This window comes from Jaculus jaculus, chromosome 10 (assembly GCF_020740685.1).
Source record: "Jaculus jaculus isolate mJacJac1 chromosome 10, mJacJac1.mat.Y.cur, whole genome shotgun sequence".
Lineage (NCBI taxonomy): Eukaryota > Metazoa > Chordata > Mammalia > Rodentia > Dipodidae > Jaculus > Jaculus jaculus.
This window is the reverse complement of record NC_059111.1, coordinates 60951916-60979744: the sequence shown is the minus strand read 5'-3', so window position 1 is coordinate 60979744 and position 27829 is coordinate 60951916. Positions and strand designations below refer to the sequence as shown.

The following is a 27829-nucleotide window of genomic DNA, read 5'->3' as shown; positions in this document are numbered from 1 at the left end:
ATCAAATCTGATCTACTCTTTCTTTAAAAAGGCCATTTCAAAAGGCCTTTTGAGGAAAAAAAAAAGCGGTCATATTAAAAGTGTTATGGTAAGAACAATAAAAGTTTCTGTTGGTGTTGGGCCTTGAGAGGCCCGGACGTGAGGCCTAGTGGAACTTCCGGAGCCTAGCTAAAGTTTGGCGACCTGTCTCTGGCCAGCTAGGACTCAGCAGGGCACCAAATTGCCTCTGGCCTGCTACTTCTGCAAAAAGGTTAGAGTTCCCGTGGGTGCTTAGAACCAATCATTTCAAAAGTCACGATATGCTATTGGCCCTTACACCTCATCCTTTCCTGAGTTCCCCGCCTTCGTTCTCAACATTATATAGGCAACCACCTGTAACTATAAAGCGAGTTCCTGCTTTGACAAGACTCCCGACTCAGTGTGGTTTTTCTCTAGTGACTAGGAGAGGTTCTGAGCCGTTGATAGTCGTCTTCCTCCTCAACCCCTTGGGAGGAATCAGTGGGCCTGGTCCTTCCTCAGCACTACCTGCCGGGGAAGCACGCATGTCGGTAGTTATAAGATGAACTGACAAAAAGAAAAACTGAAGAGAAAACTTTGTATGTTGGATATTAAATGTTTGATGAAAAAGGTTGTTACCAAGAGGTTACATGGATTGTAAGGTAAGAGTGTATCGATGAAGGTACGAAAAAGCTTAAATAGAACATTAAAGACAAAAGTACTTAATCAGAAAATGACTATTAGCCTAGGACTTGCATCAGACTAACAAAGTATGGCCCTGGCTGGTAGCAGGTTGCTATGGTATTCAGATTGTAAAGTTAACTCACTGATGTTAATCAGTTCATAATAATGGTCATGGAAGACTGAATTTAGAGTACACAATCAAATTAGCTAGGTTCCTCTATTTGCCAACCTTTTAACTAAATCTTAAGGTTAAATTAATATTAAATAAAATAAAATTAAGTAAAAATTATTTAAATTAATATTAATTTAATTCTCTCTTAAAGTATGAAAGTTATTATATCTAAAACTCTGTCACAAAAAAAACCTTACAGAGGAACTATTTACTCCCCTCCTCCTGCCATTTTATAAGGTAAATAGACCTCATTTGAAACATTAAACAGTATTTATCTGTCACACATTTAAAAAACTAATTGCTTCATGGTGAACAGTAAAAAGAAATTCTAAACAAAGTTATGTTGTGATTTAAGATGTAATTCCTCAATTCCTCCAACAATCAGTCATAATACTTTAATTTTAGCTTATGTCATTTTGAACAAGTTCACCAAAGTACCACAGACAGAATTATAAAGTTGGTTAAGGTTTGAATAGTTACAGATTGTGTCATAAAATTTTGTGTATGTTTGGAATTCAATATAGTTCTATAAAACTGATTTGGAAGAGATTAAAAATATTTCTTTTTGGCTCAGCAGTTAAAGGTGCTTATTTGCAAAGCCAGATGCACATAATGGAACATACATTTGGAAATTGTTTTGGAAATACTTTGCAGTGGCAAATGGCCCTGGCATGCTCATTTCCTCTCTTTTTCATGAGACTAGGCTCTCTCTCTCTCTTTCTCTCTCTCTCTCTTTTTTTTTTTTCTGAGGTCTCTCTCTAGCCCAGGCGAGCCTGGAATTCACTATGGAGTCTTAGGGTGGCCTCGAACTCACTGCAATCCTCCTACCTCTGCCTCCTGGGAGCTGGGATTAAAGGGATGTGCCACCACGCCCTGCTTTGTCTCCTTTTTTATTAAATCATGGCAGTTTACTCCTGTTCCTCTATTCTTTGGGTATGTTAATTTCAGAACCTGATTTACAGATTGGATGGACATCTTATTTAACTTTTAAGAGTGCTAAATCTTCTCAAAAGATGTATGTATATAAAGGTATCCCAATTCTGATTAGCTTAAAAATTATAAAATATTTCATGTCTTCATATTTAAGCCAAAAATATTACTATACAATATACATTTCTTGTTTATTTTAAATTCTATCAGCAGATCTTTTGTTCAGTTTACTCTCTGTAGCCTCATGTGCCTTAAATAAGTAAACTCTTTGTTAACATCAGACTTTCCCAGATGTCAGAATATTAGAAGACTGTAATTGGGTTTATACAAAGTCCATGATGTTTAGCTATCAAAAGCATGCATCACCATGCCTGGCTAAAACTCTGTAGTTTTAAGATGGTTCTTGTCTTGTTCATGCTGGTTTTGCTGGATGATTATCATTGAGGTTATAAGCTTAGTTTTATAAAAGGTGACTTATTGTGAAAATGTACTGTATACAATGTTAATATAGTCTGTCTAAGCTTCATTTAACAGTCATAAATACTCCTTTAATTAAGCCTTAAAATTGTTCGATGGCAAAACATACTTATTTTAAAAATTACTTTGGAGCCAGGCGTGGTGGCGCACACCTTTAATCCCAGCACTCGGGAGGCAGAGGTAGGAGGATCACCATGAGTTCAAGGCCACCCTGCGACTACAGAGTTAATTCCAGGTCAGCCTGGACCAGAGTGAGACCCTACCTCAAAAAAACCAAAAAAAAAAAAAAAAAAAAAAAAAAAAAAAGAAAAAATTACTTTGGGTCTATCATACTGACTCTAATGTATATTAAAATTGGGCTTGCTTAACTCAGCAATGACTTTATTTTTGAGCTATGTCTCAAAGTTTCATTTAATTAATTGTCTCATTTTTGGTATCTTAAGTTCATTGCTTATAAAGATAGTGATACTTAAGACATGGAAATACAAACAATGTTAATATAGTTTGTCTAAGCTTCATGTAAAATTCATAAATATTTCTTTAATTAAGCCTTAAAATTGTTCAATGGCAAAAAGCACTTATTTAAAAAATTGCTTTGTGTCTATTATATTGTCTCTAATGCATGTTAAAATCAGGCTTGCTTAACAGTGATCAAGTTTTATTTATTCTTGAGCTATGTATAATCAGTCTGAGTCAAGGTTTCACTTAACTGTCATATTTCTGGTGTCTTAAGTTCATTGCTTATAGAGATATTGATACTTAAAGCATGTTTCTTGCCCTAAAAAAATCTTAAATTGCTGTTCTACTTCAAATTTAGGTGTAATTGATATTTACATTGATATACAGACTAGCTGAGGTTGTTTTCAAACACAGATGCTAAGTTTTTATACTGTTTTATCTTTTTCCTGGCATACAATTTCTTGATTAAATCAACTGCCTTCAAGTTATTGATAAAATAATTGATAAAAATATTGTTTTCAAGACTACTAAAATGTTCTACCTATAATTGTAACTGACAGGTACTTAAAAGATAGAATGTGTATGCTTTCTATGTCTCAGATATAGCTTATACTATTACTTGACAACTAAACTTAAATATTAATCAGCAGAGTAATTTTAAACTATTGTGTCATTCTCTAACCAGATCTGCTTTGCTAACCAGATATGTTCTGCCCCCTTTTAAATTAATCTGTTTTGCTAATCAGATGTACAGTCTGAGTAAGTAATAACCATATTTAGAAGCCAAAATCAATTGGAAATGGAGTTAAAAAGGATAACCAATATTTTGGTTCCTGTTCCCAGATCAAAAGGACACAGATGATGATGGGACACTTGAACTTCTAGCCTCTGGCAAGTTACCTGTCTTTTTGATGGGAGAGGATGGGGAGACCCAGAAACAAGTTCCAAGTCAGTGTATCTACAACAGGAGAGTCACATCAAAGGAAAATCAGTCCTCCAGGGTTCTCAAAAGAGAGGGCCAAAACATTTTAGGCCATTGCCGAGGCCCTTGGTTTCCCACCAGGAATTGATGGTAAGACCCTACTGTTGAAGATTCCACATACTTGGGCTGCAAGGCCACTGAGAAATCTTGCTGGAACTGAGCTGATAACCTCCTCCATGTAGACCAGCTCACATAAAGCTGGAAGAAGCCATTCTACATGTAGTTCAATGGGAGAAAGAGATACCACCAGTGAAGATACTCAACAGTGGACACTGCAAGCCTTATAACTGGCCAGCCAGACCAAATGAGACAATGGGTGCAATAGTGGCACATCTGTCATAGTGGATACCAACTGCCCTCCAATTGGACTGGAGGCCCGCTCCATAGGAGGGAATATATCCCTGATACTGAAAACTTAAAACAGTGGTAGTCATGAGCCCTAGGGGTGTAATATCTGCTGATGTCTGGAAAAATGTATATACTATGCTCATCAAACTGCCCAGTAAGCACTTCTCTTAATATTTATACCCTTATATTAATGCTACTCTCTCTTTGGGTAGAGAATCTTCTCTTTTCAGATGGCAGTGACCTTGGGACGACTCAGAAGGTATCATAGTGCTGGAAAGAAGTGACTGGAGTACTGAGTAACATCTTGATCACATCTTCCAAGGCTCAGGGTCTAAAGCAGAAGAGGTGGCGGAAAGAATGCAAGAGCCAAAGGAAGGGTAGGACTCTTTACAATGTGCTCCTTCCAGACATAACATGGCCTGAATATCCATGACCTCATAGTGCCTGACACTACCTAAACAAGACCACCGTAAGAGGAGGAAAAGATCATGACATCAAAATAAAAGAGAGACTGATTGAGATGGGGAGGGGATATGATGGAGAATGGAGTTTCAAAGGGGAAAGTGGGGGGAGGGAGCGTATTACCATGGTATATGTTTTATAATCATGGAAAATGTTAATAAAAACTGAGTAAGAAAAAAAATTTAAAAAAAAAAGAAAAAGAAAAAGGGCCCAGCCATGATTTATTCTAGCAGATGACAATGCTGAGAGTCACAGAATTCCTCACAGGTCCCTAAAAGTCTCGCCTACAGAGCCATTACTGATCTCCAAGTATACAGTTAATTCTGGCATCCTCCATGGTCTTAATCACCCAATGAGAAAAATAAAACTACAATATAAACAATGAGTCAGCTAATAGGTTCCCCTGTCTGATGCTGACTTACAATATTAGACTCTAACATTAACTCAAATCTTCTGCCTCTGCCTGACCCTGATTAACTTCATATACCCTGACCTCAGCTCCTCCCACTTGCCTTAGCTAGAATCAGAGCTATTCCTTGGACCCTCTCCTATATTAGCCCTTACCCTATCTCATCCAAGGGTAAGAACACTGCCACCCCAATGGGCACTCTCTAACTTAAACTCTCTTGTGTTCCTACTCTTCCCCAATCACAAAATGCCCTTCTGCCTCCTCTTGCCCCAAGCCCTCTGTCTCTCGCTTCTGAATGCTCATACTCCCTTTACACCTAGCATATTGACAAGAGAAACAAGCTCCTTTATTATTCCTTCTATCTTCTCATGGGGTGCACAGACATCTACCTCACCTTCTCTGTAACAGGTGTCTGCCAGTGACTGCCCTGAAGTCAGCTCAATACAGAGATGGTATGAGAGAAGTCTCTGCTTCTCTCAGGACCCAGTCATAACAACATGCTACACTGGCTCTACTGATCTCACCATTCTGCCACCTCCAGCCACCATGAAACTGCCTCCTCATCACCTGCCCTGAAGAGACAGCCATTGACCACATTATCCAGCCCTTAATGGTCAGCATGAAAAAATTAACCATCTCTTATCATTAACAAAAGGCTGGAATATTAGATCAGGACAAAATGGAGACATTGAAGACAGCAGGAAGGCAACAGACATACAAGGAAGTGGGTCATCCACATTCCTCAAGGAACCACCCAGCCATCATCCCTTCTTTGCCTAACAATGCCCAGGTCTAGGTTTCCTGTCCCCTTATCTCTCAGGACACCAGGTTACTGTTCTGGTGTCACACCCAGCTAACTTATATCTCCACAAAAGAAACCTTTTCTTTACTTCCACCAACTGAAGAGCTATATGTAGCCCACTATCTGTAATACCAAATTGACTGCTCCACTCTTGAGAGTCAGTTCTGGCAGCTTGACTTTTTCTCAAATAAAAGCTTCCATCTTCGCTGGGCATGGTGGTGCATGCCTTTAATCCCAGCAATGGGGAAGCAAAAGGTAGGAGGACCACCATGAGTTCGAGACCACCCTGAGACTCCATAGTGAATTCCAGGTCAGCCAAGGCTAGAGTGAGACCCTACCTCACAAAAAAAAAAAAAGCTTCCATCTTTGCCTCAGAGTGGTCTCCATGGTCTTGGTCACTCCGGAACCTTACAGTTCCCACCCTAATTTTATGATTTTGATAAGGGGTATGACCTAACCATCAAAACTTTTTAAAATATATTATATTATATTTATTTATTTGATAGAGAAAGAGGGGGAGAGAGACAGAGAATGGGCACACCAGGACCTCCAGCCACTACAAACTCCAGATGCGCACACCCCTTTGTGCATCTGGCTAACGTGGGTCCTAGGGAATTGAACCTGGGACCTTTGGCTTTGCAAGCAAACGCCTTAACCATTAAGCCATCCCTCAAGCTGTATCACAACTTTTTTAATAGTTCCTAAGTGCTTCTAATGTACAGTGAAATTTGGACTATATGCTTACAGTACAAGTAAATTTGCTTCCACTGTCACATACTTTTTGCTTTGTTTCCTGGCACCAGTGCTTGAGATATGGACTCAGGTAGCCCAGGATGGCCTTGAACTCACCCCTGTGCACCTGGCAATGGTACTGAATTCCAGATCCTCCTGCCTTTGCCTCCCAAGTGCTAGGATTACAGGCATGTACTACCAAGCTTGGCTATTTGCTTCCCATTTTATTTTTATATTTATTTATTTTTGAGGTACAGTCTCATTTCAGTCCAGGCTGACCTAGAATTCACTATGTAGTCTAGGGTGGCCTTGAACTCATGGCGATCCTTCTACCTCTGCCTACTGGGTGCTGGGTTTAAAGACATGCCCCACCATAACCAGCTTGCCTATCTATTTATTTGTTTATTTTGGTTTTTTAGGTAGGGTCTCACTCTGGCTCAGCCTGATGGATTCACTATGTAGTCTCAGGGTGGCCTCGAACTCACGGTGGTCCTCCTACGGGCTGGGATTAAAGGCATATGCCACCACGCATGGCTTCCCTTTTTATTTTTACTGTGTATTTATGGGGTAGGGGACTCCATTGGGCAGAATGACTTGGGAAAGCTCCTATAACTTTCAGGCATGTGTAAACTAATGTCTAGGCAAAGGAAGGTTATCTACAAAAAGAGGAATGAGCCGGGCGTGGTGGCGCACGCCTTTAATCCCAGCACTCGGGAGGCAGAGGTAGGAGAATCGCTGTGAGTTCGAGGCCACCTTGAGATTACATAGTGAATTCCAGGACAGCCTGAGCTAGAGTGAGACCCTACCTCAAAAAATAAATAAATAAATAAATAAATAAAAGAGGAATGAAAGATACCAATAAAATAAAATAAGTTCTATAGTGCTCAACTATCCCATTCCATCCATACTTTTTTCATATATTTGTATCTTTAATTCTTTCTTATTTCTCCTTTACGATATTTCAGGGTTTATTCTGGAAGAAAGGAGTCCTACTAGAGTTATACTGCCTGTATTTAGGTATTCAAATCAATATTTCATATTTTAATCATAGTTTTAATGCTTCCTTTGTATAGCAATTAACATATAACTCATCCAGTGGCATACCTATCAGAAAATGGAATAAACTACTTGTAAAGAACCATTTCACTGGAGGTTGGTAAGATGGTTCAGAGGAAACAGACACTTTCCTGGAAGGCCTATTGGCTAGGATCAATTTGCCAGCATCCAAATAAAGCCAGAGGCACAAGCAATACATGTACTGTGATGCCCAAAGGAGTTATCACAATGGGAATCAGAGGCAGGAGAATCCAAAGCCCACAGGACAGCTCACAGTTTGCAATCTGATAGTTTATATACAGTGGTAAGGGAACCTATTTCAAAGAAAGTTAAGCACAGACACCTTGAAGTTGTCCTCTTAACATCCACATGCACAACATAGCATGACCACATAAGTGTGTGTGCGTGTGCGCGCGCGCGCACGCACACACACACACACACACACACACAGTAATTTATTTTTATTATTTTATAGGTTCTTTTATTTAACTTTTTTTTATTAACTTCCATGATTGTAGGCAATATCCCATGATTACACCCTACCCCCACATTCCCTTTTGAAACTCCATTCTCCACCATATCCCCTCCCCCCTCTCAAGCAGTCTCTCTTTTAAATTTCGATGTCATGATCTTTTCCTCCTCTTATGATGGTCTTGGGTAGGTAGTGTCAGGCACTGTGAGGTCATGGATATCCAGGCCATTTTGTGTCTGGGGGGAGCACATTATAAGGAATGCTACCCTTCTTTGGCTTTTACATTCTTTCTGCCACCTCTTCCACAATAGACCCTGAGCCATGGAAGCTGTGGCAGAGATATTGCAGTGCTGAGCACTCCTGTCACTTCTTTCCAGCACCATGACGTCTTCTAAGTCATTCCAAGGTCAATGTCATCTACAAAGAGAAGATTCTCTAACAAAAGTGAGAGTAGCATTAATATAAGGGTATGAACATTAAGAGAAGTGATTACTGGGCGGTTTGATAAGCATAGTATATACATTTATTAAGACAATAGCAGATGTTACACCCCTAGAGCTTGTTTTAAGTTTTCGGTATCAGGAATGTATTCCCTCCCATGGAGTGAGCTTCCAGTCCAGTTAGAGGGAAGTTGGTTTCCACCATGACAGATGTGCCACTATTGTACCCGCTGGCTCATTTGGCATTACTGGCCAGATAATAAGGCTTGCAGTGTCCACTACTGAGTATCTTCACTGGTGATTTCTCTCTCTCCCATTGAACTGCATGCAGAATGGTTTCTTCCAGCTTTATGTGAACTGGTCTAGATGGAGAAGGTTATCATCTCAGTTCCAACAGGATTTCTCAGTGGCCTTGCAGCCCAAGTATGTGGAGTCTTCAGCAATAGGGTCTTACCATCAATTCCTGGTGGGAAACCAAGGGCCAATAATGTTTTGGGGGCATCAGGGATCTCCCTGGCCAACAACTCACTGGAAGTTATCCCATCCCTGGCACTGAAACTTCTTTACCAACAATCTATGGCTCCTGAGTATTCCATTGTCCAAAAATGTAGGTTTCCATATGACTAATTTATATACTTTAGATTTTGATTAGCCTTCCCTCCACCTTTCCTTTACTCAATCTCTTTCCCAGACCTCCCTTGGGCCTTTTCACTCCCATTAATCTATTCTTCTACTTACACATATACAATACCATCCTACTAAGTATTCCCCTCCATTCCTTTCTCTTGCCTTTATATCTCTTTTCTAGCTTACTGGCCTCTGCTACTGAGTTTTCATCCTACTCACAGAGATGTCCAGTCATTTGTAGCTAGGATCCACATATGAGACAGAACATATGACATTTGGCTTTCTGGGCCGTGGTTACCTCTCTCAGTATAATCTTTCAAGATCCATCTATTTTCCTGCAAATTTCATAACTTCATTTTTCTTTACTGCTGAGTAGAACTCCATTGTATAAATACGACATATCTTCATTATTGCTCATCAGTAGAGGGACATCTAGGCTGGTTCCATTTCCCAGCTATTATGAATTGAGCACCAATAAACATGGTTGAGCAAATATATCTAAGGTAATAAGATGAGTCCATAGGATATATGCCTAGGAGTGCTATAGCTGGGTCATATGGTAGATTTATTTTTAGCTGTCTTAGAAACTTCCATACTGATTTCCACAATGGCTGGACCAGATGGCATTCCCACCAACAGTATAGAAGGGTTCCTCTTTTTCCACATCCTTGCCAGCATTCATGGTCATTTGTTTTCATGACAGTAGCTAATTTGACAGGAGTGAGATGGAATATCAACGTAGTTTTAATCTGCATTTCCCTCATGACTAGGGATGTAGAGAATTTTTTCAGATGCTTATATGCCATCCGTATTTCTTATTTGAAAACTCTCCACTTAGCTCCATAGCCCATTTTTTTTCCATAGCCCATTTTTTAACTGGCTTGTTTGATTTCTTATTTAATGTTTTGAGTTCTTTGTATATCCTAGATATTAATCCTCTATCACATGTATAGCTGGCAAAGAATTTTTCCCAGTCTGTAGGTTGCCTCCTTGCTTTATTTACAGTGTCCTTTGCCGTTAAAAATGAGTTTAGTTTCATGAGGATTGAGCGCCTAATCTGTGGTTTTATTGCCTGAGCAATTAGGGCTATATTTAGAGTCTTTACCAAGACCAATATGTTGAAGGGTTGCCCCTACTTTTTCCTCCAGCAGTTTCAAAGTTTCAGGTCTGATGGTAAGGTCTTTAATCCATTTGGACTTAATTCTTGTGCATGGAGAGAGAGAAGAATCTATTTTCATCCTTCTACAGATACATATCCAGTTTTCCCAGCACCATTTGCTGAAGAGGCTGTCTTTTCTCCAATGAGTATTTTTGGCATTTTTGTTGAGTATCAGGTGGCTATAGCTACCTGGACTTACATCTGGGTCCTCTATTCTGTTCCACTGATCTACATGTCCGCTTTTGTGACGGTACCATGCAGTTTTTGTTACTATGGCTCTGTAGTACAGGTTAAAATCAGGTATGGTTATACCACCAGCCTTATTTTAATTGCTCGGTATTGTTTTAGATATTCAAGACTTTTTGTGATTCCAAATAAATTTTTGGATTGTTTTTTTCTATTTCTGTGAAGAATGCCATTGGTATTTTTGAAGGGACTGCATTAAATGTGTAGATTACTTTGGTTAAGATTGCCATTTTCACAATATTGATTCTTCCAATCCAAGAACAAGAGATGTTTTCCCTTATTTTAATTGCTCAGTATTGTTTTAGATATTCAAGACTTTTTGTCATTCCAAATAAATTTTTGGATTTTTTTTTATATTTCTGTGAAGAATGCCATTGGTATTTTGAAGGGATTGCATTAAATGTGTAGATTACTTTGATTAAGATTGCCATTTTCACAATATTGATTCTTCCAATCCAAGAACAAGAGATGTTTTGGTAAGATTGCCTTCTTCACAATATTGATTCTTCCCATCCAGGAACGAGGGATATTTTTCCATTTCCTAGTGTCTTCTGTAATTTCTCGCTTGAGTGTTTTAAAGCTTTTATTGTAGAGATCCTCCACTTCCTTGGTTAGGTTTATTCCAAGGTACTTTATTTCTTTAATAGGAGTGATTCTGTGATTTCATCCTCTGTGTGTTTGTTGTTAACGTATATCTAGGAAGGCTACTGATTTCTGTGTATTTATTTTGTATCCTGCTATATGACTATAGGTGTTTATCAGTTCTAACAATTTGCTGGTAGAATCTTTAAGGTCCATTATGTATGGAATCATGTCATCTGCAAATAATGATAACTTGATCTCTTCCTTTCCAATTTGTATCCCTTTTATGTGTGTCTCTTGCCTTATTGCTATGGCTAGGACTTCCAGTAGTATACTAAATAAAAGTGGGGACAGTGGGCACCCTTGTCTTGTTCCTGATTTTAGTGGAAAAGTTTCCAGTTTTTCCCCATTTAGTAATATGTTGGTTGTACGCTTGTCCTAAATAGCCTTTATTATATTGAGATATGTTCCTTCTATTCCCAGTCTCTGTAGGCTTTTATCATGAAGGGATGTTGGATTTTATCAGATGCTTTCTCTGCATCTAATGAAATGATCATGTGATTTTTGTCCTTCAATCCATTTATATAATGTACTACATTTATAGATTTGCATATGTTGAACCATCCCTGCATCTCTGGGATAAAGCCTACTTGGTGGGGATGAATGATCTTTCTGATATATTCTTGTATTCTGTTTGCCAATATTTTGTTGAGAATTTTTGCATCTATGTTCATGAGGGAGATTGGTCTGTAATTTTCTTTTTTTGTTCTATCTTTGCCTCATTTTGGGATCAGGGTAATGCTGGCTTCATAGAAGGAGTTTGGTAGGATTCCTTCTTTTTACATTTTATGGAAAAGCTTAAAGAAGCAATGGTGTTACAAGTCCCTGAAGGACTGGTAAAATTCACCAGTGAGTCCATCTGGGCCTTGACTGTTTTTTAGTTGGGAGATTTTTGATAAGTGCTTGAATCTCTATACTTGTTATAGGTCTACTTAAGTGATTAATGTCATCTTGATTTAATTTATGTAGGTCATATAAATCAAGGAAACTATCCATCTCTTTCAGATTTTCATACTTGGTGTAGTATATGTTTTTATAGTATGTCCCTGTGATTTTTTAAATCTCTCTGGTATCTGTTGTGATGGTGCCTTTTGCATCTCTAAGTTTATTAATTTGTGTCTCTTCTCTTTTTCTTTTGGTCATACTTGCTAAGGGTTTATCAAACTTGTTTATCCTTTCAAAAAGGCAACTCTTTGTTTTATTGATTCTTTGGATTGTTTTTTGGTTTCTATTTCATTAATTTCTGCCCTAATCTTTATTATTTCTTTTCATGTACTGATTTTCAGTTTGCCGTGTTCTTCTTTTTCCAAGTTTTAAGGTGAAGCATTAAATCGTTTACTTGAGACCTTTCTAACTTCTTAATATAGGCACTTAAAGCTATAAATTTACCTTCATTGTGTCCCAAAGGTTTTGGTATGTTATGTTCCCATTATCATTTGACTTATGAATTTTTTGATTTCCTTCATTGACCCACTCATCATTTAGTAGTGTATTGTCTGGTTTCCATGATTTTGTGTATGCTCTATGGCTTTTCTTGCTATTGATTTATAGTTTGATTCCATTGTGGTCAGATAGAATGCAAGGAATTATTTCCATTTTCCTGTACTTGTTAATGTGTGCCTTTAATCAACATAAAGTAACCTTCCTTATCTTTCCTAACTAATGTTGTACTAAAGTCTGCCTTGTTAGATATTAAGATAGCAACCCCTGCTTTTTATCTATGCCCATTTGCTTGAAACACCATTTTCTAACCTTTCACCCTAAGATAGTTTCCATCCTTTTTAGAAAGGTAAGTTTCTTAGAGGCATAAAATTGAAGGATCCTGCTTTTTATTCCAGTCTGAAAACTTAAGTCTTTTGGTTGGGGCACTGAAGCTTTTGATATTAAGAGATATTATTGAAAGGTGTGTATTTATGTTTGCTATTTTTTGTACTTCTTCCAGTTTTACCTTTGCTCTTTTATATTAGCTAGTATTTGAGAATAGTTTGTTTTTTTCCAAGTTTCTTATATGTATGTTTTCTTTCTCTTCAGCATGGCATATTCTTTCAAGTACTTGCTGTAGAGCTGGTATTGTCTTCAAATATTACTTTACCCTGCTTTTGTTGTACAATGTCCTTATTTCTCCCTCTATTTGAATGGATAACTTTGCAGGATAAAGTAACCTTGGTTGATAGTTGGTATCTTTCAGTACTTGGAATACATCACTCCAAGCCCTTCTGGCTTTTAAAGTTTGTGTTGAGTAACATGCTATGATCCTGATGGGCTTGCCTTTCTATGTAACTTGATTTTTCTCTCTAACTGCTTTCAATATTTTTTCTTTGGTTTGTATGCTTTGTAGTTTGATTCTAATATGGCAAGGAGATGTTCTTTCCAGATTTTGTCTTGTTGGTGTTCTAAATGATTCCTGTATCTGCATTTCTACCTATTTCCCAATTTGGGGAAAGTTTTCTTCTATGATTTTGTTGAAAACACCTACTATGCCTTTGGAGTGAAATTTTTCTCCTTCTACTATACCCTGAATTCTTGTGTTTGATCTTTTCATAGTGTCCCGAATATCTTGAAATTCCCATTCATACTTTTCTATTAGTATGTCTTTCTCTTTGTTGCGCTGTATTAGATCTGCCACCTGGTCTTCTAGCTTAGATATTCTGTCCTCTACTTAACCCATTCTATTGGTGAGATTTTCTACAGTTTTTTATTTCATTAACTGTGTTCTTCATTACTAGTAATTCTGACTGGTTTTTCTTTATTATTTCTTTTTCCTTATTTATGTCTTGTATTGACCTCTTTATTTCATTAAATTGGTTTCCTGTGTCTCCTTTGGTTCCTTTGATTTCCTCTTTGATTTCTTTGAGTATATTTATAATCTTTCTTTTGAAATCTTTCTCAGGCATTTCTTCTAACTCATTCTCAGTGGAGGTCATTTCTGATGCATTAATACTTTTTGGTGGATTTATGTTGTCTTGATTTTCAGAGTTTCTTGGGTTATAATGTATATATTTTCACATCTTGGATTAACTTAATGCTTAGATTTTCTAGCTAACTGCAGTATTATTAGATGTATCAATCAATCTGATGTTACATATCTTCAGGGTAGGAACTTAAGGTGCTAGGTGTAGCTCTCATGACTTTCAGAGTATGTACAAAAGTCACTCTTCAGTGCTGAGGTGTTGGGAGCCTCAGCACTGAAGCAGACCAAAAATGAACCCAACATGGCTCAGGGAAATTTTGCGGAAGAGGGGGCGGAAAGACTGTCAGAGTCACATGTTGGGTCATGATATGCAGAGACATTTATCGTACCAATAACTGTGGGCTAACTCCACAATGCACGACCCATTTACATCAACAGGAGGGTCCAATGGGAGGGGGTAGATCATAGATGAGCCTAAACAATGGTACCAAACTGCCTGTATTTGCTGAAAAGAAAATTAATTATTAAAAAAAATTAAAAATAAATTAAATTTTTAAAAAAGTCACTCTTGATTTTGGGTTTGCCTGTTATGAGAGTATTCAAGTAGGCTGAGTGGAACAAAATATACGTAGATTCTAAAATTTAACTAATCAATGTACATATTCAATGAAAAACAGCACAGGGTATTTATGCAAGATTAGGTATTATGACAACCAGATCCTCTATCAAAGTCATTGTCCCTTACGGTGTGTGTTGCCCCACACCCTTAATTCTGTCAACTAGGAGGTTAAGATTTCTGGTCCATTGAGGGTTCTAAGTCAGCTTGTGACCAAGTGAGATCCTTCCCTTTTGAGATGTTGCACTCCTGTTTGGGTTCCTCTTTGGTGCTCTATGGGTCCAAGCAGGCTGGCTGGATTGCTGGATCACTGCTCTGGTTGCCAGTGCTGGGTGCTATGAGCTCTGTTCCCCAGGTGTCTTGTGCTTGCTGGTCCTTGTGCTGGCAAGGGGGAGGGGAGGCTGTGGATAGTGGCTCTAGTTCTCCCACGGGTCCACGTGATCCTCTACCTCATGATCTGCTCCTCTGTTGTTCACTGTGGTCTTATTTTCATGTTTCTTGAGCTCCAGGGTTGAGTAATTTTTTAAAAGAAACTTTTCAAAAATTAGACATGAAAAAATTTCCTTTTTTTCAGTTTTGTACTATATTTAGTATAAAACCTCTATTACTTTCAATTATACATATGGTTTATTATCTGGTAAGAGTTTGTTTCCCCAGCCAAATTTTCTGCTGTTTGCCTTAATTTTCCTAGATTCAGCATGACAATGATAAAAATAGCTAACACATCTTAAACATTTAAAAACAGTGTACTGAGTGCTTTATACTATTAGCTAAATCCTATGAGAGTGTTCTTGTTTTGCAGATAAGGAATAGAGACGTAACTTCCAACTCGTGAAATCTGTAAATGGTTGGCACAATCTGATCCTAGATACTCTGGTTTAGTCCAACCTTACCATCTACAATTATACTACTTTTCACAACAAAATCTTTGATCCTTCAGAAATATCGTAAGTAACTTCTAATACTATATATCTCATACTGATTTTACAGTCTTGCCTAAAGTCACCAACTCAAAATCTTTCTGTATTTCTGAATCATAGTGGCAGCACAAGGCTTTTCTCATACTCTACCAACTAGTCACGAAATTCTATGGGTTTATTCTGCATGCACAAGGTGCGTCCATTCTCTTTCTCCCTCTCTCTCTCTCTCTCTCTCTCTCTCAGCCTCTCTCTGTCACTCTCAAGTAAATAAAAATAAACAACAACAAAAATCTGAAAGAAATGAAAGTAAAGAACACTGCTAGAGGTATCTTCATACCTGACCTAAAGTTAAACTACAAGGCCATAGTAACAAAAATAGCATGGTATTGGCTGAAAAACAGACACAAAGATCAGGGGAACAAAATAAAAAAACCTAGGTGTAAACGCACACAGCCACAATGTGATTTCTGACAAAGATCCCAAAAATATACACTGGAGAAAAGATGGCTTCTTCAACAAATGGTTCTAGGAAAACTGGATATCCACATATAAAAGTATTAAACTATATCCCTCTATCACTCCTTGCATAAAAACTAATTCTAAATGGATGAAAGACCTTAATGTAAGACCTTAACTTGAAAATGCTAAAGGAAAAAGTAGGGAAACCACTTAAGGTACAAGCATAGGTAAGGACTTTCTAAATAGGATTCAAGTCACCTCATGAAATTAAAAGGCTTTGTGCAGCAACAGAAACATATGAGTGATGTGACAGCCTACAAAATGAAACAAAATTTGTCAGCTATACATCTGACAGAGGATTAATATTAGGCTACACAAAGAACTCAAAAAAACTAAACAAGGGCTGGAGAGACGGCTTAGCAGTTAAGCACTTGCCCGTGAAGCCTAAGGACTCCGGTTCAAGGCTCAATTCCCCAGGACCCATGTTAGCCAGATGCACAAGGGGGCACACGTGTCTGGAGTTCATTTGCAGTGGCTGGAGGCCCTGGCGCACCCATTCTCTTGCTTGCTCTCTCTCTGCCTCTTTCTCTCTCTGTCGCTCTCAAATAAATAAATAAAACCAAACAAAAATAATTTTTAAAAAACACACTAAACATGGGCTGGAGAGATGGCTTAGTGGTTAAGCACTTGCCTGTGAAGCCTAAGGAACCCAGTTCGAGGCTCGATTCCCCAGGACCCATGTTAGCCAGATGCACAAGGGGGCGCACACATCTGGAACTCGTCTGCAGTGGCTAGAAGCCCTGGCGCACCCATTCTCTCTCTCTGCCTCGTTCTATGTCTGTCACTCTCAAATAAATAAATAAAAAGAAACCAAAAAAACACACACTAAACAAGCTGGGTGTGGTGGTACATGCCTCTCAGGAAGCAGAGGTATACCTCAAGAAAAAAAAGGGGGGGGAAGGCTGGAGAGATGGATTAGCAGTTAACACGCTTGTCTACAAAGCCAAAGGACCCAGGTTCGATTCCCCAGGTCCCACATAAGCTAGATGCACAATGGGGGCTCATGTGTCTGGAGTTCATTTGCAATGGCTGGAGGCCCTGGCATGCCCATTCTCTCTCTCTCTCTCTCAAATAAATTTAAAAAATTTCTAAAATGTCAAACAAGGATTCCGGTTAAGATGGTGTAGGTACCACGTCAAAGCAGCCTAGGGGGAAAAAGACCAAAAAAAATCAGCAAAATACACACTTTTACTAAAAAGTGAGGTGTATAGGAAATTGAAGGAGCAGTGGAGAAGTAAAAGAGATCCAGAGCCCGCACAGGCCAGCAAAAGCGGCCCTGGCAGGTCCGCCAACCATGGCAGCGGCAGTGCACCAGAAAGCCACCAGGCTCGGCTTGACCACAGGAGAAGCCAGGTGTGGGGAGCTTCCACTCACAATGGAGCTCTCAGCAACTCCAGAAATGTGAACGGAGAGTGGCAGTGAACAACTAAGGAGCAGACCACGAGGTTGAAGAACACGTGGAACACAGAGAGAACTAGAACAGCTGTGGCTCCCTCCCCTCCCCAACCGCCTGAGTCCAGTTCCAGCAAACAGAGCAGCGATCCTGGGACTGGGCCATGCCAACTTGAGGTGACAGCAGGACCCAAGAAGGAGCAGAGTCAGGCAGCAACGTCAGCAGCTCCTGCACTGGGAACAGCGGCCCCAGCAGCAGCAGATCCAGTAGTGGCAGCAGCGGCAGACCCAGCAGCAGCAGCAGCAGATACAACAGCAGCAGCTTCAGTGGTAGCACCTGCGGTGGACCCAGCAGCAGCAGCTTCAGCAGCAGGAGCTTCAGCAGCAGTGGCTCCAGCAGTGGCGGCTACAGCAGCAGCAGCAGAGGTGGACCCAGGGGCAGCAGCTTCAGCAGCAGAGGCAACAGACCCAGCAGTGGCAGCTTTAGCAGCAGTGGCGACAGATCCAACAGTGGCCGTTTCAGCAGCAGCAGTTCCAGCAACGGGGCTGCTGATCTGCAGGGCCATAGTTGTCAGGCTCAGTTTGCCACACAGGAAAAGCTAGTGCCCAGCTCCAGAAATCAGAACAGCAGCCCAATGACCCAGGCAGCAACTTGACTGAGACCAAAATCATCCAAGGTAACTGGGATTCCACCAGGGAAGAGTCTCATTTGATCACAAGCTGACTTGGATCCCTCAACAGACCAGAAATCTTAACCTCTTTGTTGCTAGAGGATCTGGTTGTTATAATAACTACTCTTGCTTACATACTTGGGGCTGTTTTTGATTGAATGTGTACAGTGTTTAGTTAAGTTTTAGAATCTACCTGTATTTTATTCCACTCAGCCTACTTGAATACTCCCATAGCAGGGAAACTCAACCCCTAGGAACACCTTTGTAGATACTCTCAGTCTTAAGAGCCACACCTAACACCTTAAGCTCCTACCCTGAAAATATATAACATCAAATCAATTGATACAGCTAAGAATACCCAGCTAGCCAGAAAATCCAAGCATTAACTTAATCCAAGATGCAAAAATATATACATTATAACACAAGAAACACTAAAAAGCAAGACAATATAAATCCATCTAAAAGTATTAATGCATCAGAAATGACCTCCAGTGAGAACGAGTTAGAGGAAATGCCTGAGAAAGATTTCAAAAGAATGATTGTAAATATGTTCAAAGAGGTCAAAGAACAAATCAAAAGAATCAAAGAAGAAATCAAAGAGGAAATCAAAGTAATCAAAGAGGAAAACAAAGAAGACGCAAGACACTAATTTAATGAAATAAAGAAGGCAATACAAGACATAAATAAGGAAATACAAATAATAAAGAAAAATCAGTCAGAATTACTAACAATGAAGAACACAGTTAATGAAATAAAAAACTCTGCAGAAAATCAAACCAGCAGAATGGATAAAGGAGAAGACAGAATATTTAAGCTAGAAGACCAGGTGGCAGATCTAATAATGGCCAACAAAAAGAAAGACAAGCTTATGGAAAAGTATGAGTGGGAATTTCAAGATATTCAAGACACTATCAAAAGATCAAATATAAGAATTCAGGGCATAGTAGAAGGAGAAGAATTCCACTCCAAAGGCATTGTAGGCATCTTCAACAAAATCATAGAAGAAAATTTCCCCCAAATTGGGAAAGAGGTGGCAATGCAGATACAGGAAGCCTTTAGAACCCCAGCCAGACAAAACCCAGAAAGAACTTCTCCTCACCATATTATAATCAAACTTCCAAACACACACACCAAAGAAAAATATTGAAAGCAGTTAGAAAAATCAAGTTACCTACAAAAGCAAGCCCATCAGGATTACAGCAGATTATTCAACACAAACTTTTAAAGCCAGAAGGGCTTGGAGTGATATATTCCAAGTTCTGAAAGATAACAACTATCGACCAAGGTTACTTTATCCTGCAAAGCTATCCATTCAAATAGATGGAGAAATAAGGACATTCCATGACAAAAGCAAGTTAAAGGAGTATTTGAAGACAAAACCAGCTCTACAGAAAATACTTGATAGAATCCTACATGCTGAAGAAAAGGAAAAGCACACATATAAGGAACCTAGAAAAAAGCAATCAATACTCAAATAGTAGTTAACACAAGAGAGTACAGGTAGAACCGGAACCACAAAAAAAAAAAAAAAAGGGCAAACATAAATACACACCTTTCAATAATACCTCTTAATATCAACAGCCTCAATGCCCCAACCAAAAGACATAGGTTTGCAGACTGGGTTAAAAAGCAGGATCCTACAATTTGTTGTCTCCAAGAAACTCACCTTTCTACAAAAGGATAGACATTATCTTAGGGTGAAAGTTTGGAAGATGGTGTTTCAAGCAAATGCGCCTAGAAAACAAGCAGGGGTTGCTATCCTAATATCTGACAAGGTAGACTTTAGTCCAACATTAGTCAAGAAAGATAAGGAAGGTCACTTTATATTGATTAAAGGCACACTCCAACGGGAGGACATTACAATCCTAAACACATATGCACCTAACATGGGGGCTCCCAAATTCATCACACAAATACTATTAGAACTAAGGTCACAGATAACACCAATCACAGTGGTGGTGGGTAACTTTAACACCCTACTCTCATCAATTGACAGGTCATCTAGGGAAAAAATAAACAGAAAGGCATCTGGACTAAATGAGGTCATAGAAGGAATGGACCTAAAAGATATATACAGGACATTTCATCCAAAGGCTGCAGAATATACATTCTTTTCAGCAGCACATGGAACATTCTCTAAAATAGACCATATATTAGGACACAAAGCAAATCTTAACAAATTCAGGAAAATTGAAATAATTCCTTGCATTCTATCTGACCACAATGGAATTAAACTACAAATCAGTAGCAAGAAAGCCTATAGAGCATACACAAAATCATAGAAACTAACCAATACACTATTAAATGATGAATGGGTCAATGAAGAAATCAAGAAGGAAATCAAAAAATGTATAGAGTCAAATGATAATGAGAACACAACATATCAAAATCTCTGGGACACAATGAAGGCAGTTCTAAGAAGTAAATTTATAGCCTTAAGTGCCTAGATTAAGAAATTAGAAATGTCGCAAGTAAAGGACATAGTGCTTCACCTTAAAGCCTTGGAAAAAGAAGGACAAGGCAAACCAAAAATCAGTAGACGGGAAGAAATAATAAAGATTAGGGCAGAAATTAATGAAATAGAAACAAAAAAAAAATCCAAAGAATTAATGAAAAAAAGAGTTGGTTCTTTGAAAAGATAAACAAGATAGATAAACCCTTAGCAAATCTGACCAAAAGAAAGAGAGAAGAGACACAAATTATTAAAATCAGAGATGTTACAACAGATGCCAGAGAAATTCAAAAAATCATAGGGGTACACTATAAAAGCATATACTCCACAAAATATGAAAATCTGAAAGAAATGGATGATTTCCTTGATTTATATGACCTACCTAAATTAAATCAAGATGATATTAATCACTTAAATAGACCTATAACAAGCATGGAGATCTGAACTGTTATCAAAAATCTCCCAACTAAAAAAAGCCCAGGCCCAGATGGATTCACTGCTGAATTTTACCAGACCTTCAAGGAAGAGCTAACACATTGCGTCTTAAGCTTTTCCAGGAAATAGAAAAAGAAGGAATTCTACCAAACTCCTTCTATGAAGCCAGCATCACCCTGATACCAAAACCAGGCAAAGATAGAACAAAAAAGGAAAATTACAGGCCAATTTCCCTCATGAACATAGATGCAAAAATTCTCAACAAAATATTGGCAAACAGAATACAAGAATATATCAAAAAGATCTTTCATCCCAACCAAGTAGGCTTTATCCCAGAGATGCAGGGATGGTTCAATATACGCAAACCTATAAATGTAATACATTATATAAATGGATTGAAAGACAAAAATCACATGATCATCTCATTAGACACAGAGAAAGCATTTGACAAAATCCAACATCCCTTCATGATAAAAGTCTTACAGAGACCGGGAATAGAAAGAACATATCTCAATATAATAAAAGCTATTTATGACAAGCCTACAGCCAACATAGTACTAAATGGGGAAAAACTGGAAGCTTTTCCATTAAAGTCAGGAACAAGACAAGGGTGTCCACTGTCCCCACTTTTATTTAATATAGTGCTGGAAGTTTTAGCCATAGCAACAAGGCAAGAGACACACATGAAAGTGATACAAATTGGAAAGGAAGAAATCAAGTTATTGTTTGCAGATGACATGATTCTATACATAAAGGACCCGAAAGACTCTACTAGCAAACTGTCAGAACTGATAAAAACCTACAGCCATGTAGCAGGATACAAAATAAATACACAGAAATCAGTAGCCTTCATATATGCTAACAACAAACACACAGAGGATGAAATCAGAGAATCACTTCCATTCACAATTGCATCAAAAAAAAAAAAAAAAGTACCTTGGAATAAACCTAACAAAGAAAGTAAAGAATCTCTACAATGAGAACTTTAAAACACTCAAGCAAGAAATTGCAGAAGACACTAGAAAGTAGAGAAACATCCCTTGTTTCTGGATTGGAAGAATCAATACTGTGAAAATGGCAATCTTACCAAAGCAATCTACACATTTAATGCAATCCCTATCAAAATTCAAAGGCATTCTTCATAGAAATAGAGAAAACAATCCAAATATTCATTTGGAATCACAAAATACCTCAAATATCTAAAATAATACTGAGCAATAAAAATAAGGCTGGTGGTATCACCATACCTGATTTTAACCTATACTACAGAGTCACAGTAACAAAAACAGCGTGGTACTGGCACAAAAACAGACATGTAGAACAGTGGAACAGAATAGAGGACCAAGATGTAAGTCCAGGTAGCTATAGCCACCTGATATTTGATAAAAATGCCAAAAATACTCATTGGAGAAAAGACAGCCTCTTCAGCAAATGGTGTTGGAAAAACCATTTATATATATATCTGCAGAAGGATGAAAATAGATTCTTCTCTCTCGCCATGCACAAGAATTAAGTCCAAATGGATTAAAGACCTTAACATCAGACCTCAAACTCTGAAACTGCTAGAGGAAAAAGTAGGGGAAACCCTTCAACATATTGGTCTTGGCAAAGACTTTCTGAATACAACCCCAATTGCTCAGGCAATAAAACCACAGATTAATCACTGGGACCTCATGAAATTACAAAGATTTTACACTGCAAAGGACACAGTGAATAAAGCAAAGAGGCAATCTACAGAATGGGAAAAAATCTTTGCCAGCTATATATCTGATCGAGTATTAATATCTAGGATATACAAAGAACTCAAAAAGTTAAATAATAAGGAAGCAAACAAGCCAATCAAAAAATGGGCCATGGAGCTAAATACAGTATTCTGAAAGGAAGAAATACGAATGACATATAAGCATCTAAAAAAGTGTTCTATGTCACTAGTCATCAGGGAAATGCAGATTAAAACTACCTTGAGATTCCATCTCACTCCTGTCAGATTGGCCACCATCATGAAAACAAATGATCATAAATGTTGGTGGGGATGTGGAAAAAGAGGAACTCTTCTACACTGCTGGTGGGAATGCAATCTGGTCCAGCCATTGTGGAAATCAATGTGGAGGTTCCTAAAACAGCTAAAGATTGATCTACCACATGACCCAGCTACAGCACTCCTAGGCATATATCCTAAGGACTCATCTCATTTCCTTAGAAGTACATGCTCAACCATGTTTATTGCTGTTCAATTTATAATAGCTGGGAAATGGAACCAGCCTAGATGTCCCTCAACTGATGACTGGATAATGAAGATGTGGCACATTTATACAATGGAGTTCTACTCAGTGGTAAAGAAAAATGAAGTTATGAAATTTGCAGAAAAATGGATGGATATGGAAAGGATTATACTAAGTGAGGTAACCCAGGCCCAGAAAGCCAAGTGCCACATGTTCTCCCTCATATGTGGATCCTAGCTACAGATGATTGGGCTTCTGCTTGAGAAGGAAAATACTTAGTAGCAGAGGCCAGTAAGTTAAAAAGGAGATATAAAGGGAAGAGAAAGGAAGGGAGGAGGGTACTTAGTAGGTTGGTATTGTATATATGTAAGTACAACGATTGAGATGGGGATGTAATATGATGGGAGAATGGAATTTCAAAGGGGAAAGTGTGGTGGGGGGAAGAGGGAGTTACCATGGGATTTTTTTTTTGGGGGGGGGGTTTGAGGTAAGGTCTCACTCTAGCCCAGGCTGACCTGGAATTCACTATGGAGTCTCAGGGTGGCCTCGAACTCACAGCGATCCTCCTACCTCTGCCTCCCGAGGGCTGGGATTAAAGGCATGCGCCACCACACCCGGCACCATGGGATATTTTTTATAATCATGGAAAATGTTAATAAAAATTGTGAAAAGAAAAAAAAAAGATGTCAAACAACCAAATCAAGAAATGTACTAACTCACTAACCATCTGAAAAAGGTGAATCAAAACTGCACTGAGATCCTATCTCACTTCAGCCAGAATGTTGGTCATTTGAGAAAACAAATAACAATATTTAGAGTTCAATTTGATGGGCACAAAATACCTACTTAGTCAAACAACAGCAGTAGCTTCCCCACTAGAGTCTATGGCCTCCCAAGCTTTAGAGTAGGTTTTCAGCACCAGACATCAGATCCAATCAAGACAGTAGTTAGTTACCCCCATAACAGTTATGCCACCACTGGACCAGTGGGTACATGTTGCCTGGCTAGCGAATTGTGTAGCATGCAGGGTGGATCCACTACAATGACTGTTGATAACTTTTCTCCCTGCAGCCTGCGTAGCACTTTCCAGCACTGTGGCAGCTAGTCCACAGGGAGGAGACTTTCAGCTCAGTTCTAGCTTATCTTCTCAGTGTCCTGCCATTGACACATGTGGTGTCTTCAGCAACAGTGTCTTACCATGCAGTTCTTGTGAACAATCATAAGCCTTGGCAATAGCCTGTATTGTTTTGAGGAGCTCAGGGAATTCTCTGACCAACCACTCGCTAGGAAATATCCCATCCCTGGAATTGGGGTTTTCTTGCAACAATCTATGGCTTCTGAAAATAGCATTATCTACCCTAATAGGGAGTTTTGGACCAAATTTACATTCTTTGAAATTTTAACTTTTTGTTTTTGTTCTTTTTTTGGGGGGGTGATACTTTTCAAAATAAGGTTTTGCTCTATCCCAGGCTGATCTGGAATTTTACTATGTTGTCTCAAGCTGCCCTCAAATTTAGAAATGATCCTCCTAAGTGCTGGGATTAAAGGTATGAGCCACCATGACCAGCCTTTTATTATTTTATTTAAGAAAGAGAGACAGACAGACAGAAGCAGAGGCAGATAGAGAGAGGGAATGGGCACATCAAGGACTTCTAGACACTGCAAATGAATTCCAGATGCATGTATCACCTTGTGCATCTGACTTTATATGAATACTGAAGAACTGACCCCAGGTCCTTTGGCTTTGCTGGCAAGTACCTTAACCACTGAGCAATCTCTCCAGGCCTTAATTATGGTTTTTAAGATATTTTATTTATTTGCAAGGGAAGAGAGAGAGAGGATGGGTGTGCCAGGGTCTCTTGCCTCTACAACTCCAGATATATGCACCACTTTGTGCATCTGACTTTACATGAGTACTGGGGAAATGAACCCAGGTCATTAGGCATTACAGGTAAGTGCCTTCACCACTGAGCTCTCTCTCCAGTCCTTAATTATATTTTAAAATTAGGTAACAAAGAAACTCATTTCCCTATAGCTTTTTCATAATGTCTAGTTTTGGCCAACCTTTCCACTAATCTTTCCCCCATTTCCCTCCTCTCACCCCAGCTTATTTCTGATAATGGTGTTTTACTGTATTAATTTAGTTTTTAGTAGGCTTCACAGCCTTAGTGACTGCTCAAATTATATCATACTTACATAATTCAGAGAGCAAGCCTTTTAATATTATCGTTATTAATATGTGTGCATGTGCATACTATGTGTAGTGTAAGTACAGATGTATATGCCCCATGTGTACATGTATGGAAGCCAGGGAAGAAGATCAAGTATTTTCCCCTATTGCTCTTCTGCTTTGTTTCCCAGAGACAGATTCACTCACTGAAACTGGAACTCACATTTTTTGTTTGTTTATTGTCATCATTAAACTGGCTGGCTAAGGAGCCCCAGTGATCATTCTGTCTCTGTCCTCCTCAGCATTAGGGTACAAAAATGCACAGCCACACATGGCCTTTTACATGGGTTCTGAGAATTGAACTTAGGTCCTCATGCTTGGCCAGCAAGTGCTCTTTCCTCCACGACCCCAGCCCTTTATGTGTTTTTAAAGTTACCAAGTGTTTTTACATTGTACAGTTAATGCTTGTGGTGGTTTGATTCAGGTGTCCCCCATAAACTTAGGTGTTCTGAATGCTACGTTCCCAGCTGATGGATATTGGGGAATTAATGCCTCCTGGAGGGAGTGTATTGTTGGAGGCGGGCTTATGGGCTTTATAGCCAGTGTCCCCATGCCAGTGTTTGGCACACTCTCCTGTTGCTATGGTCCATCTTATATTGGCCAGGGGGTGATGTCCACCCTCTGCTCATGCCATCGTTTTCCCCTGCCATCGTGGAGCTTCTCCTCAAGCCTGTAAGCCAAAAAAAAACTCTTTTTCCCAGAAGCTGCTATTGGTTGGGTGATTTCTACCAGCAATGTGAACCGGACTGCAACAATGCTATAACAAAAATACTTTCCCTTATGTCTCACTGATATGTTTTTCACTGGAAAAAGTGGGCTATTATAGCATAAAATGACATTCTAAATAAAAATTAGCATTAAAAAAAGACTTTTAGGGGCTGGAGAGATGGCTTAGCGGTTAAGTGCTTGCCTGTGAAGCCTAAGGACCCTGGTTCGAGGCTCGATTTTCCAGGACTCACATAAGCCAGATGCACAAGGGGGCACACGCATCTGGAGTTTGTCTGCAGTGGCTGGAGGCCCTGGCGTGCCCATTCTCTCCCTCCCTCCCTCCCCTCAAATAAAAAATAAATGTTTTGAAAAAAAAAAAAAAGACTTTTGCTTCATTTGTAGAACTATGAATGACAAAGAAATGCTCATGTAAAGAAACTAGAATTGCCAAGCCAAGTAGAGCAATGTAATTATTATCAAGTGGGTTTGTCCAAAGAAAACAAGTGCTGAATAGGACCGTTTCACATATATTTAGGAAAATTATGTTTTGGGGCAGGTAGTAAAAATTCCAAATTAACAATTAAGACATCTAATCAGGGCCGGGGAGATGGCTTAGCTGATAAAGTGCTTGCCACACTGACACAAGGACCTGGCGCAGATCCCTAGTACCCACATAAAAAGCCAGCATGATGGCACATACCTATAATCCTAGCACTGAAGAGGTAAAGACTGGAGGATCCCTGGAGCTTGCTGGCCAGCTAATCTACCCAAAGTGGTCAGCTCCAGGTTCAGTGAGAACACTGTCTTAATAATAATGATGACGATAATAATAATAATGTAGAAAGCAATTGAGGAAGACACCCAACATCAACCTCTGGCCTACACACACACACACCTGCACTAGCACACACATGTGCCCATATACATACAAAGAAACACATATGTACCACATACACACAAAAACAACATCTAATCATCGGGGTGTGGTAGCCCACTCCTATAATCCCAGCACTCACGAGGCTGAGGCAGGAGTATTGTCAAGAGTTTGAGGACAACCTGGGCTACATAATGAGTTCTAGGCCAATGTAGGCTACAATATGAGACCATGCCTCAAAAACAAAGAAGGGCATCTAATCATAACTTCAGAGCTTGTGGAAGGGCGCACATACGATACCTCCAATTCCTTCATTGAAAAGAACGGCTCAGTTCCTCAGGTCGCATAGGTGTAAGCAACTCTGGACTTGTGACAATACCCTGACTCTCTTTTCCCTCCATATATAGAATCTACAGTAAAAAAAATCTACCTCACTACACAGGGGCATTTAAGCCTTGATCTTACACAAAGGGCACTTAGAGGAGCACCAATTATATTTCAGAAATGCAAGGTTAATGTGCATATTCCTTTAACAAGCCTGTTAAGCACCTACTATCTCTCTGCAGAATAGCCCTTTCTTACTGAAACCGGTGCCTTCTTTCCTTTGTCTATGTGGGAGGAGGCAAAAGAAGGGAAGAGAAAAAAGACAGTTCAATACATTATAACATAATTGTGCTCCCAAGTATGACTACTAACAGCTCTAAAATGACAATATAATCTATAAAAGGCACCTTCACTGTAGGGAAGAAGAGAACCTTTCAGGCCAGCCAAAAGATAAGCCCA

At 39.1% G+C, this 27829-nt stretch overlaps 1 protein-coding gene across 10 annotated transcripts in view; it reads right to left on the bottom strand.

Moving 5' to 3' along the window:
- Akap9 (A-kinase anchoring protein 9) overlaps positions 1–27829 on the bottom strand; it is a 236001-nt gene that overhangs the window by 154832 nt on the left and 53340 nt on the right. The window lies entirely within an intron of this gene.